Source organism: Thermobia domestica, chromosome 8 (assembly GCF_964235325.1).
Source record: "Thermobia domestica chromosome 8, izTheDome1.hap1.1, whole genome shotgun sequence".
NCBI classification, from domain to species: domain Eukaryota; kingdom Metazoa; phylum Arthropoda; class Insecta; order Zygentoma; family Lepismatidae; genus Thermobia; species Thermobia domestica.
The window spans coordinates 156,908,254-156,927,017 of NC_137461.1; positions in this window are offsets into that span (position 1 = coordinate 156,908,254).

Genomic DNA, 18,764 nt, shown 5'->3' on the forward strand with positions numbered 1-18,764 from the left:
GTCCAGCTTGGACCGTCACTCAATGCTACTAACAGTCATCAGGCTACGTGAGTCATCAATTTTTTATGCATTATTGCCAGATCAATATATTAAAAAGTGACTTATTTTCCACAGAAAGCGTGTGTATATGTGGTTGTATTTGATTATTCATCATGTGCCAACAATAATACGTCAACTTTAGGTTTTTTGTGTTTGGTAAAAGTCTCGCATAGTACATTCTTTATTACCTATAAATAGACATAATAGCTTATATCTCTAGACAGAATAATGCGATTCACATGAAATTAACGTTATTTATTAAGTAGACATAAAACCGTGCTTTAGTGTAGTTCTTGTCTCTGTAGCACTATATACAAATAGAAAGCTAAGACAAAAAATCTCATAAACTACTTTTTGGAGAGAATTTCCCACAAAATCCCTCTACAAATTCCCTGATAAAAAAAAATTTTGACACGGTGTATACATCATTGAAAATATGTTTTATTTCAAATCCAATAAGGTATAAACTGTGCTTATATTGTAATTTTCGTTGAAGTTATATGTGATTTTATCTGTACTAATGAATATGGTAAAATGAAGAGTACAAATTGCCTATTTTTATATACATATGTCTATTTCTCTAGATAGAATAATGCGATTTTTATGAAACTTAGAGGGCTTATTAAGAATGAATCAAGCTAACATACAACTCAATTTGTGTGTTTATATACCTAAGGGTACCCGAGCTACAGGTACAAGAATTGTAAAAAAGAAAAAAGGGGGGAATTTGAGAGGAAATTCCCCGAAAATCCCTCTGTTACGGGGAAATTGAGAGTGATGAAGAACAACTCATTGCAGATTCGAATTTTACGTGAAAAGATCTATTATAATCAGGTATTTTCATTTCTGTGCCAAAACCTTGTTGACTAGTGTAATTAATTATGCAATGTTCAAAAAATAATTTGGGTTAATAAATATTTTCACGAGAGGGGAATTATATCGTTCCTGTAATCAAAAACAAATGTTCAGATAGAATAGGGATAGTTTGATTGGTGTGTAATGCAAAATTCATTTTTCTTTTAACGATGTTATGAAAATGGCACTTTGGAAAATAACCTTGGTTCTTGTTGCAGTTATAAGAGGGCTTGACTTCAATATTGCCGCTTAGTCGAGTCTTGGTTTATAAACATTTGAAACCATACGGAACACACAATGTCCAGATATGGTTTTTATCTTCCCCTTTTGCTTTACTTTTTAAATGAAAGATATTTACAACAGACAGAAATTCAAGAACGGGATATGTGCGATATCTTATCATTGAGGCTACACGCTATTTTCATGCAATGTTTCTTAACATCAAAATCGAATTAAACTTCCGTAAGCAGCTGCTCGGTGTAAGGAGCGCTTGGCTGTGCTTACCTCATGACGTCACACGTGTTCGACATAGTTCGTCTGCTTTTGAATCTCACGCCCCCTGGTTGTAGCCACCACTCCCCAACTATGCCGGCTGAACTTGCATTGAAGCAGCATCAGAAGTGTCACTATTTCTCTCATCGACCCCGACAATATTGATTCAACACTAATATTGGTCATTTTTCGTGATTTTTAAATTTCTCTCTCCCTTCCCTCCCCTACAGTGCAACGTCAAAGTGAATTGCCTAAAGTAATCCCTTTCTTTAAACTTATGTATATTGAAAATTTGATTGAGATCGGTCGGGTGGTTCAAGCAGTATTTTTGTAGTATTTTTTTATATATATATCTTCCTCCCCGAACCCTAGGTTGGCTTGACAAAGTGAAACGACAAAACACCCAAGGTCCGACCCCCATATATGTTGAAAATTTAATCGAGATTGGTTGGGTGGTTCAAAAGTTATTACGTTTTATTAGTTTTTATTTATGCTACCCTTCCCCTAGGATCTAGTGTTAAAATGAAATCACAAAAATGTTTGCAGGTCCGAACCTCATGTATCTTGAAAATTTAATTGAGATCGGACGTATACTTGAAGAGTTATTAAGTTACAAAAATAATCATTTTCAGTCTTATGTAAATTGATTTTATATATCTCCCCCTCTTTAAGCTCCCCGACGTTGTTCCGTCAAATTTAAATCATAAAAATGATCCCAGGCCTACACCCCATCCATGTTACAAATTTGATCGAGATCGGTCTGGAGGTTCAGGAGATTTAGAGTCACAAACATAGTGGTTTTCAAATATATATATATATATATATATATATATATATATATATATATATATATATATATATATATATATATAGACAGATAGATATTACTAATTGTGTTTGCAGTGTAATTGAAGAAAATGTCCCGATTCAGAACAGAGATGGAAACATTGATGATGAACATTTCTTATACGGGCTATGGTGCTGCCACCTACGAACTTACGTTGTTTGAACTAACCTATCGAAAATTGAATTTAACAAGCCAAATGGTATTGTTAACACCTTATTGTGGTTGTGTGAATGGAATTGTTTCATTATAGTGTCGTCAAGATGAAATAGTGAAAATTATAATTTGAGTGGGTTTGTGTAAGGAACCAGGATTAAATCCTAGTGTGTGATTAATATTTACTCTTTGTAAATTTTGATTTTTTTTTCTTTTGTGATAATTGTATTGCACACCTTGGTGAGTATCGGTCGCCCACTTGGGATATGACTCTGATTCCTATTATAACTAAATTTGATATTATTTGCAATATTTGGTTTTGTAATCTAATTCGATCTAACCATCTGAGTCAAAATTTGAACTTTAAATTTAATCTAAATTATCTAATCAATGAGATAAAAATAATGTGCACTCACCTTCCGACATTTAAACCGTGATTGAATAGAATCAATGATTAAAGAATCGGTTTACTACTTGCTGTTATATATACATATGTTACCAGGTGTACCAATTAGTGATGTGGATTTTGTTCGATAGGTGGTGTTGCAGCAGAGTGCTTTCGGTTTGATGTCAAGTGCGTGCTATTTCGTTCTAGTGATAAGAAGCTGTCGTTGGTCAAGTGGGACGAAGCTGTTAGCTGCATAGAAATTTTTATGCTCAGACATAGCAAAGTTCGTGCCGAAAAAGGAGCATGTGCGAGAAGTGTTACTTCATTACTTCATTTTCAAGAAAAGTGCTGCTGAAAGTTTTAGAATTCTTCGGAAAGCTTATGGTGAACACGCTTCATCACAAGATACGTGTGAACGCTGGTTTAAACGCTTTAAGAGTGATGATTTCAATGTTAAAGACATCGAACGACCAGGTCAACCGAAAAAGTTTGAGGACCAAGAACTGCAAGCATTATTGGATGAAGACGCGTGCCAAACTCAGAAACAACTCACCAAAAGATTGAACGTTGCTCAGCGAACAGTTTCCAGTCTTTGAAAAGCACTTGGTTAGGTTTTGAAGGAAGGGAAATATATGCCACGTGAACTGCTGACAGACAAATGGAAAATCGAAAAGTCATCTGTGAAGTCCTACTTCAACGTCACCAAAGAAAATCCATTCTACATCGCATAGTGGCTGGTGACGACAAGTGGCTTTATTTTGAAAATCCTAAACGCAAAAGTCATGGGTTAATCCACGTCAAGCATCAACATCGACTGCTAGGCCAATTCGGTTTCTACAAAACACAATGCTATGTGTGTGGTGGGATCAGGAGGGTGTAGTGTACTATGAGCTTCTCAAACCCGGTGAAACCGTTAATAGTGATCACTACCGATAACAAATAGTCAATCTCAACCAGACTTTGATCGTCAAACGACCACAATGGGCAACAACACACGGCAAAGTAATTTTGCTTCATGATAACGCGTTATCACACACTTCAAAGCCTGTTAAAGACACGTTAAACGACCTAGCCTTGGAAATATTAGTTCATCCGCACTATTCACCAGACCTTGCCTCGGCCTGTTCCGGTCGATGGCACATGCACTTTCTGAGCAGCACTTCCGAACGTATGAAGTGGTGGAACAGCGAGTCTCCGAATGGTTTGCTTCCAAGGACACCAAGTTCTTTTGGGATGGTACCCACAAATTGCCTGAAAGATGGAAGCAATGTGTAGATAGCTATGGTCATTACTTTAAATAAATCCCTCTTGTTGTTTCTGTTGAACTTTTCGTATTTTCTTTGCGTACCAAATCCGCATTAATATTACTGGCATACCTGATATTTGTTTAGCTATTTTTGTTAGAATAACTTTATATGTCTGTTGAAATTGATTCCTTGCAAATTATAAATTTAAAAACGCTTTGAGCTAAGTCTGAATTCCGTAACCACCACTCGAAAATGCAGTGTACTTGTCATTCTTTTGACATGATAGTTCAGGTTTAAGGAGTTCCCTTCCTGCAATGACTTATACTTAAAATAACTTGGTATTCCTAAGACTAATTTAGTTTCAGGAGTGTGCTATCCAGTTACTGTATTGTGGTTAACTGCATCTTTCCGTTTCTTAGGACAAATGTTCTAGATCGTTTCAGGCTATATCCCAGGAACATTCTTTTCTCTAGCTCACGACACCCCGGGAACGTACCCCCTCCCCTTGGGTTGCAAAGATTTATTGTCGTTCCACACTGCATACAGTGAAACCTAGGCGTTATTCACGAAGAAAGGTTTCGTAATCAACTTGCGATCATTCATCGGCTCCCTTTTGTCTAGACCACAGACAGATTGTTAGATTGTTGAAAAAGGCGCCAAACCATACACCACGCTGTCGCGTGAAACAAATATTTCAGTTTCGAGATGGTATTCGTGTTAGAAGGTGGTGTTACGCTGTGTCTGTGTATACCGTAGGTGAAAAAAAAATTCTGCATGAACGTTTGTGTTAAACGAACATGCCGAGAACTTGCAAACAATTCGACAGATTCATTCTGCTACATATGTGGAGAAGTGATTTTCAAGGGACAAAGTAGGCCATGGTCATCGTTCCTGAAGACAGCCTGTACTTCAGGACTTCGGGTGTAAATGTACTGTAAATGTGTAGATGTGTAAATGTATCTGTACTTCGGGTATAAAATCGGCGACGAGGATCGCGTTTGGGCTCGGAAACAAAGTTGTAACTCGTGTGCGCGTACTCTCACAGGATGGTTGAAAGGTACACATAAATCGATGCCGTTCGCCGTACCTATGGTTTAGCGCGAGCCCCGTGATCATGTTTCAGAATGTTACTTCTGCCTGACTAATATAAAAGGTTTCTCAAAAAAAAAAAAAAAAAAAAAAAAAAAAAAAAAAAAAAAAAAAGAAGAAGCATAAAATACAGTATCCTAACTTGGATTCCGCAAGGAGACCTGTGAAACATGATGTTTGTCTGCCTGTACCCGTACCACCTGACTCATACACCCTGTGCAGTGTTTTATCCGATGAAGAATCTGCTGCTTGTGAGGATGTTGCACAATCTTCGAGTACACAGTGAGATCCCAATTACGCTCCAGTGCTTTTACACTAATGGACCACATGTGATAAGTCAGGAAGAGCTGAATGATGTGATCAGAGAGTTAAACCTTCCCAAGTCTAAGGCCCTTTTGCATGCATCAGGACTTCAACAATGGAATCTACTAAACCAACATGTGAATATATCGATGTATAGGAAAAGAGAGGTGAGCCTAGTTCCTAATTTTACAAAGGATGGTGATTTGGTGTATTGCAGTGACATTCCATCGCTTATGGGACAACTGAAGCTGGACTACAACAGTGAAGAGTGGAGGCTATTCGTAGATTCCTCTAGAATAAGTCTCAAGGCAGTGTTACTACACAATGGCAATGAAAAGCCAGCCATCTCTATTGCTCATGCTGTGCATATGAAAGAAACATACGAGAACTGTCGAAACCTATTGCAGAAAATAAAGTACGAACAGTTCCAGTGGTCTGTATGCTTTGACCTTAAAGTTATTGCCATCCTCACCGGTTTACAAGAGGTTACACAAAGCATTGCTGCTTCTTGTGTCATTGGGATAGTCGAGCCAAAGATCAGTACGCCATCACAAAATGGACGCCAAGGAAGCAACTGGTCCCAGGGGAGTTGAACGTGGCTAATGAACGTCTTGTGGATCCGGAGAAAATATTCTTACCATCCCTTCATATCAAATTAGGGCTCATGAAGGTTTTCGTCAAGCCCCTGAACCGGGAGGGTGAAGCATTTAATCATCTCAGAAAACTATTCCCAAGACTCAGCGAGGCCAAGGTGAAAGAAGATGTTTTTACGGGACCTCAAATCAGAGACGTTTTTAAGGATACTACATTTTCTTCTAAGCTTAATGAAATGGAAAGTGAGGTTTGGAAGGCCTTTCGAGAAGCGTACAGTAACTTTCTAGGGAATCATAAGTCACCTGATTACAAAGACATTGTGGGCAGGTTAATTACTTCATTTCGTAACATGTCCCTGACATTACACTTCCTGCATTGGCATCTGGACTTTTTCCCTGAAATGTACAGCTTAGGGGAGGTCTCTGACGAACACGGGGAAAAGTTTCACCAGCAAATAGATACCATGGAGAGGCGCTGTTGGTAAATGGAGTGTGAATATGTTTGCAGACTTCTGTTGGAATGTGAGACGCGGGACACCATGTAGTAATTACAAGAGGAGTAGGAAAAGCAAGTGACACGTAAGTGTTGAACATTTTATGCAATTTTATCTGCATAATTTATATTGATATTTAAATTATAACGTGCAAATTATTATGGGTGGAGAATAGCATCTTTAGGCGGATATTGAAACACACCCTCCTCCCTGAAAACTGGTACGTCCTGGGTGAAAACGGGTTACGGATTCGAACTCAGGAGCTCGATACCTATAGGAATCACCTATTTTCGTTCGTGGGAGCGACAACAAGTTTTATTTTGCAATTTGAGCAGATATTAAAACGCTATGTGTTGGATGTGTTTTAAAGAAGAACGAAATTATGTTGCTAACGTACGTGGATACTATGTTCCTTTAAAATAGAAAACCAAGTACTGGGCAATATTAGCATGTTTTATTTTCAATTATTTTTTTATGTGTGAAGATGCAGATGGGGTAATGGCGCGCAATGTATTTCATTAATGCGCGGTTTTCCCTTCATTGTTTTTAAGCGACAAAATATACTCATAATTTTCTTCCCCTCGTATTTTCGCAGGTGCCGAGAAAATACTTAAAGAAAACCAAACGCAAAAGCTGGGCAGAAGAAACATTGTGCAAGTAGACTTGACAATAGTTTGTGTTAATATTTGTAGTAGAGCCTAATTCAAGTTTTACTTGAAGTATTTCATTTCAAGTATAGTATTTCAAGTTTATTGTATCTGTTTTCAGTATTTGAAGTTTATCGTATCTGTTTTCACTATTTCAATTTTATAGTACATAGTAGATTATTAAATACATAAACATATTTTTGGTTTCTAAGTCACATTGGATTATATAATATTACAAAATTATCTGCTCGCTATTACCCTACGGAGATGGTGAATACCGGGCATTTGCCTCACTCATTTTCTTATATATATATATATATATATATATATATATATATATATATATATATATATATATATATGTATGTATGTATATTACAATGTAATGCAGTTGACATAATAGCTTATACATACGTTTAAAGTTAAAGGATGTGATTATATGTTCATGAGTTCTTAGTCATTTAAATCCCAAAAAGGTCTGCGTAATTCCCGATTAAACCTTAAGTGCGCGGTATTCACTCACTCTCCTGTAATTCACTGGCTATGGTAGCTATTGAAAATGTTACATGAAGCCAGAAAGTTACATTTCAAGTTGATATTGTCCATATTTACTCACAGAAAAGACAGGAGAATGCCATTTAGTGTTTGAATATAGTATGTATATATCATTATGCTGTTAATGTTGCTCACTTCCATTTCAATTTATTGGTATTTTTATGTTATCATTAATAATATTTTTATGTTACCAGTAAGAACTATTATAGATCTTATGATCTTTACACTACATATTTTGGAACAACGTATCGTTAACTTCGTCTTGCAGGACAAAAATTAACAAACCGCACATTTTGATTTTGAACATTAATTACAGGTATAATTGTAGGATTGAATTGAAGCAAACACTCGCAAATAATTACAAATGTCACGTAAAGAATCACTTTAGTATTCTCAGGGCCGACGCTAGTAGTTTTGCCGCCCAGGGCGGTACTTTCACATGTCGCCCCTTCAATCCGCAAACTTTATTTGCACAGAAGTTCAAGTGTTACGAAAAAGTAATATGCCCCATTTAAACACATGTACGTAATAGAAAAGTAAACAAAAAAATATCTACTTCTTTCGAATGTTTACATAATATTTAAACGACTCCATATATGACACAATATTCACTATGTTCAATTTCACTGTATATTTGTGATGTACAACAGCGCGTACAGAAAATAAATTACGGCAAAACTAAGTGATTAGCCTAAACCCTATAATGTACTAGAACACAATAGACAGACATAAATTTAACACACCTTAACTGAAAGAAACTTTTCTTGCTTTGTTATGAGCAAATTCTTTTATCACATTCGCATAATCCAATGTTCCAGCCAACTCGTGTACTGTTGATATCATCGCTCGGCTTCTTAAGTGTGTTTCAGACATACAAGAACGTTTATAGTTTCTAATAAGCTTAAATTTCGAAAAACTTCTCTCTCCACTTGCCATTGTTACCGGTAAGGTTAACACAAAATCCTAAGTGCAACACTGACATTGGGAGTACAGTCATGTTCCTTAATTAATTTTAAAGTCTCTTTTAGTGAACATTTAGGCTTAATTATAGCGGATAACACTTCTTTCAGTTCGTCTCTCAAATCACTGGGGTTAATATCTTTAGATTATTCATGTGTTAAAATGCTGGAAAGTTCAGTACACTTTTCAGACAAAAGTTCAGGTGGCATATCTTTAAGATCGTAAAGAAAATCAAAATATTCGCTGTGATGTTTAAGTTGCTCAAACCTTTCTCTTAAAGCTAACACAATCACTGCTGGGACATTCCATGTGAAATCAACCAATGAAATAGCAAAATCTGACCTGACGAACTTAGATTTTTGTAAAAGTTGGTGCACAGCTTTATTACAGTGGGAGATAAAAAATCCCAAATATTACCTCTCTCCTCCTGAAAGTGTCCCCATACAGGGTATTCAAAAATGCCAAAAAAAACCGGTATTTTTCAGTTAAAAATTGTCATTAAATGGTTAATATGTGCACTAGAGACGTGGAACAAACACCATTGGAAAATTTAAAGATTGTTCTACAAGTTGTACTATATTTAAAAAAAAAAAAACTGTACAATAAAAATAACACTTCAAAAATTCAAATTGAGATTTGAATTTTGAATTTCGCATAGAAATATCCCTCTAAATTTGTTCAAAACTGTCCAGATTGTAGTCTCATATGTGTACTAAAACACCACAAAATTGTATTTTGAGCACTCAATGGATCCGATTCAAAATTCAACATAAACCAAGCACGGCACGATATTGACCATGTGAATATATGGGTTCAGATCGATAACAATTTGCCTGGAGCTATTTATCTGCAGCATCAAAGGAATTAAATTTCATTTGTTTTTTGATGTATTCATTTGAATTTACACAATTATCCACCTTTTGAGTTGTTTAGAGAGGTATTACGTTTCCAAACAGTACTTAATACAGGTCATTATTCTTGTTAGTCAGTATGGATGTTTCGAAATTTATGTTCGCTACATTGATACATGTTATTTTTATTCTTTTGTTTCAGGATGAAACATTACAGAACATATTATGAAAGGAAGGGATATATTTTCCTCCCTTTCACAATATTTGTATCAATTCCTCCCTTTCACAATATTTGTATCAAATGTGTTATGAAACACAGTGACACTGCTCACAATCACTTCACACACTTTCAGCACAAACAATTAGTCAATAAATTCTTTTTCCTACTTCAATTATCCACTTCCACATATCTGTGACAGCACTTCTGAAACAAAGGAATGAAAATAACATGTATCGATGTAACCAGTATAAATTTAGAAACATCCATACTGACTAACGAGAATAATGAATTGTATTGAGTACTGTTCGGAAACGTAATACCTCTCTAAATAATACGAAAGGTGGATAATTGTGTAAATTCAAATGAATACATCAAGAAACAAATGAAATTGAATATAAATTTCTTTGATGCTGCAGGTAAATAGCTCCAGGCAAATTGTTATCGATCTGAACCCAGGTATTCACATGGTCAATATCGTGCAATGCTTGATTTATGTTGAATTTTGAATTGGTTCCCATTGAGTGCCCAAAATACAACTTTGTGGTGTTTTAGTACACATATGAGATACAATCTGAACAATTTTGAACAAATTCAGAGGGACATTTCTATGCGAAATTCAAATCTTAATTTAATTTTTGAAGTGTTATTTTTTATTGTACAGGCTTTTTCAAATATGGTATAACTTGTAGAGCAATCTTTAAGCTTTCCAATGTGTTTGTTTCATGTCTCTAATGCACATATTAACCATTTTATGACAGTTTTTAATAATCACTGTAACTGAAAAAAATACAATTTTTGACATTTTTGAACACCCTGTATGGAGACACTTTTAGGGGGGAGAGATAATATTTGGTATTTTTTCATCTCCCACTGTAATAAAACTGTACATCAATTTTTACAAAAATCTGAGATGGTCAAGTTTGATGACTTGTTGATTTGACATGGAATGTCCTTTCTAGAACTTTGTAATAAAAATCGATCTTGTATCTTGTATCTTCAATAGCTCTGCCTTGTACTGAAAGTGTTTCTTCTTCTTTCGACTTCAAGCATGCACTGTATTACCTATCCGTGGATCATCCCATATCTAATGCTGATACCACTTTATCGCATCAACTAAGTAAGATTGAAACTTTGCATAATTTCTTCTCTTCTCAAAGTACTCAAATACATTTTCAAGAAACCCGACTGCATCAACACATGAGAATCAATGCTTTGGAAAATTTTGCTTACTATGTTTATTTGAAGTAAAAAGTCATACCAGATAACGAGTGAGCAAAGTAGCCACGCAGTTGGTTTGCTATACACAGAGCATCGTGGGTGACCATTCTATCTATTTTATTGTCGTTACTTATTTGAAGTAAGGCATCATAAACCTCCCCTATTTGATACCTAACCAGTAAATTGAGTCAGAGCATCAATTCGGCTCTCCCACCTTATGGTGCTTAACGGTTTTAAAGTGAGACTGCTAATATATTCCTTTAGTATGGCCCAACGTTGAACTGAAGCAGAAAAAAAATCATAAACTGTTTTAGCTGTAGAAAAAATGAAACGGCGCACTGAGATGCTGTAATTGCATCGTTGAGACAAGATTTATTGAATGACTACCACAAGGAGCATAGAAGACTTGGGAATTTATTTCTTAAATTCTCATCTGAATACCTGAATGTTTGTTTTTCATATTGGAACAAATGTCGTACTCTTGGCCCCTCATGTCTTCGATAAGAATGTTCATTTCCTTTAGCTGTTTAATTATTACTTCTGTGAGTCTAGACTAGTGATGTCTGTTACCGGTAAGAAACCAAGAAAATGTTCGCAAATTTTTACAAGGCATTCTGCATTACTGTATGTAATTTGTACAAAACGGAAATTGGTTATTTGCTCAGTAAATTGGTTAACAACTTGCTGCTAAACCTAAATGTCTCTAGAAGCTGTAGGCTAGAACGGCCTGCCTCAAGTGGAAGTGTATCTTTTGCATACTTGGGGTGGAGCGTTAGAACATTGCTGAATAGAATAAAATATAAAAGAAACCTTGATAGTCTTATCCACCCTAGCTAAAAATCTTATCTACGCCATTGCAAGAGAAATATTGAACGAGATACTTGTGGTTAGTATTTTGATGATTGAAAATGAAGGAGAATGCTTCGAATTTCCTGAGTGAGTATTATCCCGAATGTGAGTGAATTAAGTTCAATTACATTCTAAGGTGAATGCAATTTTATTTCTCCTTTTGGGCCTATTACGAAGTATTATATTGTGATAGTATACTTTTCTTTTTCAAATTTTGCCGCCCATTAGACTTGCCGCCCTGGGAAATGGCACGGCTCGACCCCCTCGCGCCTGCCCTGAGTATTCTAACACTATGATAAATTTACTGAAAAATTTATGTTAATCGCGAGGAAAGAAAAGTCTATTTTATTGTTTTTTTCTACCACACTCAGACAATATTTTTTTTTTGTTATCACTTACACATTGGGCTTTAATATTTGTATTGTTATTTGTATATTCTTTGCTATTACTGTTGATGCGTATCAAGCTCAAAATAAACAAGAATAGCATTCGATTTCAATAATTCAAAGCCTGTTTTAATTAACTTATATGTTTTAACTACAAAAGCCATTCACTTTTAAAAAATGACATAATACTAACTTCATTTATCTTACATTATGATCTCACTTTCCATATTTGAATCTAGGAATGCAGAATAAACTCTGCTTATTTCTCATAACACACTGGGGGGTTGGCACCTTGGAATTCTCGCTTCGGGCACTAACAACCCACGCGACTTGCCAGGCTGCAGTGTGAGACTGAAGATGGATTCTGCCGTCAGTTTGTCGGAAGATGGATCATATCTAACGATCTTACAGTTGGATGATTACTCTCTCCATTGAGAATGTGGTATTCGAAATTTACCTGCATCAGCAGTTTTCTAAGAGGTGTTCAATTCAAGTGTATGTAATAGGGGTCAACAAGAGAAATACATTGAACAGTGATCAGAGTGAACTGTCTGAGACATTTCACTCCTGATAAAATATTTCTTATAAATAATGTGTCACATACAGATATTCTATTTGAATGTTTAAAGTGATATTTATGATGGCGAGCTCCAACATGGTGGCTGTAGCATGTATTTGTCTTTCTAAGATTTTGGATCCCCAAATATCAACCATGGCCAATGTGGACTCTATCTGAACCTTTTCTGTGTTAAAGCTGTCGTCGGACTTTCGGTTCACACCGTACAACTCACACTTTCTATAAGGGTGTTGTAGTAGCTCTAGTTCTGAGGCGGTTTTGTTGGAAGTTGTTTGCTGCAACTTAACTCACCTTTGTGGTCCATTAAGAAAAGCTTCTTAGTTTATATTTTATCTTCAGAATGGGCCACTTCGGTCATATCTCGGAAATTTAACGTCTATCTTCCATACTTGTATTTAGAGTTTCGAGGTTAGCTTGTCAAGGTTGATAGTGAGTATAATGTCGACTATCTAACGACCTACTTGGTTGTTAGGCATCTTATTCAAATCTCGTGAGATTCCTTGATATGTATCTGTCGTTAGACTTTTTAATTACAAAAACTACCTCGTATGTTCCAAGGGCCATCTTGGGATCCCCAGAGTTAGGTATCTTGTGTTGCAAAAGAGTTACCGGAAGTGAAGAATTTGGTGTGAATCTCTATCTTTCGTCAAGCTGATTTGACATAAATTAGACTGCATGTGTACAGTCGCTGGATACAGTTCTTCCCGGAAAGCAAATTAGGTATCGTGTACTGCAAGTGGTTGGCCCCAGCTGACCAGTTTCGATGCTGATCACTGCCTTCCCTAAAGCTCAGTTAGTTGTTATATTGGCTAGATGTGTGCACTCTTCGGATAATAGCCGGCACCCGGAAAGTGAAAAAGAAGCGAGTATGGAAGTGACCAATTTATTTACCAATTGTATATGAGAAATGAATGGCCAGAAATGATCAACTATGGTACTGATTGCTTTACTTCGTCAAGACGAGTTGATTGGGATATAGATTGCATGTGTACAATCATTGATAATACACTACAACTGAATCTATATTGATGTTATAGCAATGTTACTAATACATTTCTATTAGTTGATTAATTTAAATTGATAATTGCCGTATAAGGACAAATATACTCGGACTGAAATCCTTTCTACCATAATGCCATTGTAAAAGCTAACAAAAATAGGCAGTTGTGTTTACTGTACATATTTTTCTGACGTCAAATTCTGAGAAATTTCTCTTAGAGAACTCATTGCAATAAATTCCCTGCTTAACAGTTCGAGTACAGAAGAAACCTTGAGTTTGTTTTGCGTTACTGAATACAATAATATATGAAATTCTCATTGCTATATGAGATAATTATAACTTTAAAAGCTTCCCACAATCTATATTACAGTAGTTTTTAAATCAGAGAAACAAATGCTGCACGTGCCACTGGAGGCAATATTTTGCTTTACCTCTTCTGCGTCTTTCGTGTACAATACATATGAAGCCTCGCAAGAAGTTCGAACATTTTGAATAGGAATGTTAGTAAACTACCTTCTTCTTTCTTTGTTCTTCTCCAGATCAAATATTAAAATGTTGAAACCGTTCATAAATATTATACATAAGAACGTCTTCTTAGTTACAGTAGTTTACGAGTCATCGGCATGGGATAAAAATGAACCCCTTCCGATGAGAGCTCATGTGGTTTAAATTTGAAGTTAAGCCGTAGATCCACGCATAAAGCAGACTCGATGTTGAAAGAGATACCGAACTCTAATTCAGTTCATTCCAATTATTTGAAACAAAAATTCTAAGTATCAAATTCCATGTCTTATTATACTAACTAGAAAACTGCAATTCTCATCCATTGTTTTTGTCAATTCTTTTCTTCACTCTAGCACGCTGAAACACATGTTCGTTTATTTTAAATGGAAAGTTTAAATGCCAAATTTCATGTTCTCATAGTTTTAAGGGATTCTGAAGTGGGACATTTCTCTATAACAATTGATACTTACATCTGACTTTCACAAGAATTTACAAAAGTCATTCTTTAGTAGTACCTTTTATCACAAATCCTAAGTACTGTCCAATATCTAATCTTAAGCAGTTATGTGTTTCTAGCTTAAGCAGCTGTCTTAGTCATTGGTGAATTAATCATGAATTGTATACACATAAATATTTGAAATAATAGAAAATTCCATCACGAGCTTTTGATCTTTCAACAACGACATCAGAACAGGAAACTCATGTAAGCTTATTCGGATCAGTCCCGATATTTGTATTGCTGTCGCTTGTGCTGCTAGTGGCGTTCCTGCGAATCTATTTCATATTCGGACCGAAGCCGGATAAAGTGCAATTATATTTTTCCAGCCAGGAGACGGTACTATGAAAGTGGACAGGAAGTAGGTTTGCTCAATTGTTCGTAAAACTTCGATCGGGCATGTTCTTTTTGCGAATACAATGTATTATTCGAGTCATAAAGTTTCATTAAGTTAGTTCCATGGGGTTTACTTGTATATACATTTAAGGTGCTACATTGAATTTGGTGTCTTCGAGTGGAGTTTTTTTTTGTTTATAGTTGAAATATTAAGAAAGGAATGTTGAAATGGATATTAGTAAAGAGATCGCGACAAAATATAAAAGTTACATGGATTTTAAATCCGGGAAGTAACTTAGAATATTTATATTTGTAACAGGAAATTGTTATATACAAAAATACATGTCAAAACTTAGCGTGGAAATAGCCGAGTGAATAAATAGTATAAATGGCAGTAGTAATGCACAGGTAGTATGTGGTTTGAACCTACTTACGGTAAGGTTAATTTTAAAATATATGTATTTGCTTATTTAGTCTTGTAGATACATTACTTAGAGAAAGAGAAAACATTGGTTGGTTAATTATGGATAATAATTGCTTCAGTTATGTAATTTGAGTACATGGGCAATCCTGCGTAGTTTTTACTTTGTGGCGCCAATTTTAGTAGTGAACAGTGGTGCCAATCCCGGGAGATGAGGGGAACATGTCCCCTCCAATCTTGGAACTGGGGGGACTGTCATCCCAATATTCAATTTGAAATGTGTTTTTTGGGGTAGAAATGTAATGATTTGTGTCCGATTGCCACAAAGGAAAGTGAGATGAAATTGATGTCCCACAAGAATAAGCCTCAAATCTGCCCGCTTCTCAATGTTGAAAACAACTCTGCTCCCCTGATCCTCAACCGCATTGTTTTTGAATTTTATGAATATTTTGAACATCACTTAAAAAATAACATTATGGGAACAGTCTCACCCGTCTCCGAAATGTTGAAGGCAGGTTTGAGCTGCTGGGACTAAAGAATCCTTTAATCCTTAAAAAGAAGCGATTTTACGTGGATTTTCACTATTCTATGCTATAAATATAGCTGATGTTATTTATTTTACATTTAGTTTTTTGGTTTGGTGGAGTGATTTCGAAAGAATGTCTTGTCAAAGATTGTAATAAGTTCATTGATAAACTTTACTTTTTGAGAAAGCAATTTCATTAACAACCTCGGCATTGTTCATGTTTTCAGATGTCCGTTCACCTAATTGTCGTTTGTCTATTAATTCATCAGTACGTGTAGAGATCTAGTAATGATCTGTTTCCTCCTCACGAATAATAATAATAATAATAATAATAATAATAATAATAATAATAATAATAATAATAATAATCATAATCATAATAATTGCGGAAGAGAAGAAAATACCTAGTTTGGTTCGTATATTTTTACTCCAAACCTTCCGGGGATGATACATCATTCATGAAAATTGTAATTACCAGAGACAATAAAGTATAATTTGCTCTTCACTCAAAAGTCGAGAATCTGGAAGGTAATGTTTCCGAGACTTAATGTTTCCTTGCAAAAAGACTTATGAAATGGACTGTTTTTGTTGGAAACAAGTGACTTGCGTTTAACTTTGTTAAAATACGGTATACGTCTTAAATTTTTGAAATAATTGCTGTAACCTGAAGAATTAGATCTGGATTTTTCGACCAGTTAGGAATGGAACTTGTTTCTCGGACGTTAAACAAATATCAGGAAAGCCGTTCCTTGCGTTGCTCTAATGGAATCAATATTGAAACTGAGACGGGTAGTAGGTTTGTACCACTTCCGATTACAATAATAAATAAAAAGTGAAACTTGTCCTTTTGGTACTAAATCCATATAAAGAAACCGTTCCCCACTATCAATGGAAGCTTTTACCACGACGATACGTGTTAAAACTGGAAATCTTAAATTTGTACCACTTTTGTTTCACAATAGTTATGAAGGTTGATATGATGATTACTCTTGGATATTGAGTTCAATCGGAATCAAATAGTCGTGCATCTCTATCTCGAACTTCCTTGCTTTGTGGAAATCATTATTTGAAACCAGAAGTGGTTGTCTGCTTCTACTATTTCTGGTTGCAACAGGGGAAACATTTTGATCTATAATTATTTTGGAAATACTAAGTCCACACGAAAAACTTCTTTTCGCCATTTATTACCGGTTTCCTTAATGTGATGAATATTCAAAGAAGACGTTGTATCAGATTTCTACCAATTTCGGCTTTTGGAAAGAGATAAGAACGGAAAGGGAATATATTCGTATAACATTGAATTGGTTAAGAAAACTCCTTGCAGTAATGCGTTCGTTTATTCTCTAGTGATCAACATTGAAAACGGAGGTAGTTGATTTCAAGCTCTTCTGGTTTGAATAGATGGATTATAGGAGGGAGAAACCCATTTTAGGAGCGCTGAACCAATACTAATAAGTACGAAAGTCCTATATATGGAAGTTGAAAGTACATAGAAGTCCGATATAACTCTACTACGGAATATATGGATTCTGGTTTGTAGCCAAATATATGTATATTTTAAGTTTATGAAACCAAATATACGAACACCTAACTGTGAACAGGCCTTAGTCGCCCTCATGGCAAATATAAAACACCCAACACAGGTGTCTACAATCTAGTGGCAAGAAGGGCAAATATATCAGTCCATTATCAGCTGGTGTATGGGTTGCATGTCATCAATCTGCTATCCGTCAAATGCGGTTGTGACAGACCTTCCGGACTTCGACGGAGGTAACATTATTGGAACTCGTCTCACTGGAGTCTCTATGAAAGAAGTAACTGCATTTGTTAGTATTCTATAGCAAGTAGCACAGGGTCAACTGTCGTTACAACCTATAGAAGATGGGAAGTCATCACCGACTAAGCAGAACAGTGGGTGAAAATCGAAGTTAACTTACTTGTTAAGCGAATAGCGGCACGAAAGCACGAAAGCCAATAATGTCCCAGATAACCGCGGAGATAAGGAACCACTTTCGACATAACCCTGTATCATCCACAATCATTCAAAAGAAACAGCATGCTGCGAACGTTCACGGCAAATTCGTCATCCTCAAATAATTGGTGACTCCACGTAATGCAGTAAAGGGAAGCGATGAAGCCAAGGATACGAAAATTGGACACAACAGTGCTAGACAGCTGTGATATGGTCAGTCAAATCTTTCTTCACGTTATATCAGATCATAGAACATGATTATGCGTGGAGAACCCCTCCAGAAGCATTTCATGTTGTTTATTGTGAATCATGAAGGGGGCTCCGTGATAGTTTGGGAGGCGATATTGTGAAATACTGTTGGTACAATGGTCGTTCTGCGTAGACGATATACGTATAATACTATTGCAGCATCCTGGGCGATCATCTCCATCCCATAGTCTATATTGTGTTTTCAAGCATCCCGTGTTCCAAGATGAGAACGTCCCTATACACGATAGCATCGTTACATAGTTTGGGGAGCACGAGAATGAAGCAGAACGTGTCATCTGGCGTCCTCAGTCCCTAGATCTTAATATCATTAAGCCCTTGTGGAGTACTCTGGAGAGTAAAGTGAGTGATCGGTTTCCACGTCCAGTGACACTTCAGGAACTTAAGACTGTTTTGCACGAGGAATGACTGAATATCAACGTGCGAACTATACATTAGCGGTATTTGTCCTTTTGTATAACAAAGTATAAAAAGAACAA